Source organism: Barbatula barbatula (genome assembly GCF_947034865.1).
Source record: "Barbatula barbatula genome assembly, chromosome: 1".
In the NCBI taxonomy this organism is placed as follows: domain Eukaryota; kingdom Metazoa; phylum Chordata; class Actinopteri; order Cypriniformes; family Nemacheilidae; genus Barbatula; species Barbatula barbatula.
The window spans coordinates 14,286,771-14,290,044 of NC_136766.1; positions in this window are offsets into that span (position 1 = coordinate 14,286,771).

The following is a 3,274-nucleotide window of genomic DNA, read 5'->3' on the forward strand; positions in this document are numbered from 1 at the left end:
TCAGCCTTAAAAAGAAAGTTTCTTATAAAAATCGAATCTAACTAATTCTATATGCTGTGATACTGTAGATTCTGAGTTTGTGTAAATAAATGTATTATTTTGTGAATCCATAGCTTTCAGTAATGAAAAAGGAAACTGATTTAAAAGATGCGTAAGACCTCAATGTGACATTACTGGCAGGAGATTATCAAATCCAGTATACTGGGCTCTGGGTGCCATTTCAGAGGACTGTTTTGCTTTCAAGCCTGATTTTCATACTGTTCTTTGTGGTTGTGAAAATTGTATTTTCATTGCTTTAAATGTGTGTTCAATCACCACTTGGCCTTCAGCTTGACCACATTTTGACAGATGATAAAATACAATTGAAGGCTACAAATGATAGCAAAACATGAACAAAGAGGATTTAAGTAGTTCACTATATTGTTCAGTTTTTCGAAATAAAAAAACAGACACAATGAGTCTGAATTCTTTAGCTTGAAGTCATGCAAGCTAATTTGATACGCTTCGATGGCATACAGATCACTGGATACCAGAACACAAAAGAAAAAGCTTAAAATTTGAGTTAAAACCATTTTAATACAGATTTAAACTCTCTCAAATCTTTTTTTCCTGCAATCCTGCATTCTTTGTCTTTTTTACTAGAATTCTAAAACCCTTGAAGAAAGAGCTGTAATGATATAAAAGAGCATAAAAATGAGAGCATGAAGGAATGAAATAGTGTAGCAGTGTGAATAAATGAAAAGTGTTAGAGATGTTTGCTTAGCATGTAATTCTGGATTTGGTCAAAGCTGTTTTGGAACTTCGTGGAAATCTTCCACACACAAAGAGCATCAAGACGCATCGCCTCTCCCTCTGGAAACTGTACCACATGGAAATACACAATGTTCAGATTTAAAGTTAGTTTTTTGTGTCAGAGTTTCAGTATTTCAACATCCTTTGTAGTATCCTATTCAGTTGTTCTAAAAATTCTAAATATTTCTAACTGTTGTTACTATTGTCAATATAAAATAATAATGTAGAACCTATATTATAGATTTAAAGCTAATGTTTTGCAGAACATCAATCCAAACTTGTAACAAGACTCATTTGTGCTTTAGATTAGATAGATATTTTTTTACCCGAAAGCATAAAATTTAGTGAACTACTGTATTTTAATTTACTTGGTTCATTTTGCTTTTGTTTATAGTTCCTTCTTGTACCCACTGGTCTTTTTTTAAAACTAGAATTCTTATGTCTATGTGAAAAGATAAGAATTTTCTTTTTGTTAACAACATGTGAGATATAAAACATTATGATGGTAGTACTGAGGTGTGAAAATAAGTGAGGTTATATTATATAATTTGTCAAGCATACAAACACGCACATTTACACAGAGGTGTTTCATTATTGTACTTAATAGTCCCTTTAGAATGAAAAGAAATGTTTAACCACCCTAATCTAGTCCAGTCTCAAATTCCTCTCTTTCATTTTTAATGGTTTTCTTTCTACTTCTCTTTTGATGTACAGTGAGTCCCTGGAAGAAGCAGAGAAAACCCACATATTGTTTATTTTACAAAAGGTTTTTAAGTGTGTTGTGGTACAATGCATTATACTGTTTATTTTGAAATCTTTTCTCTTACACCCAGGAGGTTTGCCATTCTCTTACTTACATCCACTTATGTTTACCAATACATCGATGTATATTTATAAATATGAACCTAATATAAATCTCAAATAACCCTAAAAGAAAGGTAAAACAAATAGTCTCTTTCCCTTTGTTTGTCCAATCGAGGGTGTCCCCAGACATCTCCAAGGTCAAGGTTTTGTCAGATTTACTGTAGCTGCCTTCAGGGGGCATTTTTCTCTCCAAGTATTGCTAAATACAAACATTCACATTCTTTCTGTGGATGAAGTGTCGAAGAAGTTAAATTCTCTGTCAACGAAACTGTTAACTAGTGAAAGTCCCAGGCATCTGGCAGAGTTATTATTTGGCTACATTTCCATTCTCTTTTGATATATTATTATTCTAACACAAACAGATCTAATCGACACATGCATTACAATCTCCATACCATGTACAATGAACTACTACGCCCACTCACCCAAAAACTTTAAATACTGTATTTACTCTTGACCTTATTCTAAATATGATCGTCCTGATGTTCACTTTTACACAACGTTTACTTCTGAAATTCAAAAATGCTTTCAGAGCACGACGTAGTGAAATCCATTATCTTGCGGACCACCGAAACCCAAGCAAAGCATATCTGTCATAAACACCAGCCCTATAAATCAAGCCCCTCTGATCCAAGACCAATGTTTTCAGTCCGTGTATCTATGTGGTTTGGCTCTTGATGCGACACTGTAAGGGTGTTTAAATTGGAATGCTAATGCGGTGCCTTAAATGTTTTTGGTAGTCTGCTTTCCCTGGTCTAGCAGAGCAGACGGGGTGGTTAGCACTCATGCACAGTTAACAGCGTCTCAAGCTGCTTGGCAGGCAGGCAGTGTGGAAAAGCCTGCCAGTCCCAATCCCAAATATTAATGAACACCCACCCCACCACACTGCCTGCACATGCAGTTGGTTCTCAGGGGACAAGAAGCGTGGAAAAAATTGACGTATTAACTTTATCGGACTTATTAATGTTAAGAGCTGATGGTGGATCGAAAGTTCTCATATGTGTTCATCAGAAAGGGTTCTGGCAGGTCGGGTCATTAAACATTTTATATAACAAAAGTAATGCCTAGTTTATCAACAGTGTTAAACACGGTTAGTTTATCAGTACTGCTGTGAAAACAATTGCTTATTAAGTAGACAACACTACTCATGCTATAAAATAGAAATGAATTATGCTACTGAATTAAGATGATTTAACGTCAAAGGACTATTAGCAAGTCATCCACCAGAAGCTTTAAATTTGACATTACTAGTTAATCTCGGCTGGGAAAAACTGAGCATTCTGTTCAAAGTGCAAAGGAGTGGTCGAGTCCCAAAAACAGAAAAGGTACAGACAATACTAATGCAACATGCATACCTTGTAATCCACCGTCAGTATCTAGGCGCGTAAATGTAATAGGCTACAGGGTCAGGTGACCCATACTGTGCCATGTATTTTCAGTTCGGTTGTATGTTTTATACAGGTATACTGACTGTATGAGGCGTACCGGATTGTCTCGTCTTCCTTTCTTTGAAACTCTACAGAGATTTGTGTTGAAACTCGTTAAGAGAAGCGCAACAACCCCCTCGCATCATTTTCCTCCCCACAGGAGTGCGCGCTCTCGCGTGTGTGGCAGTAGC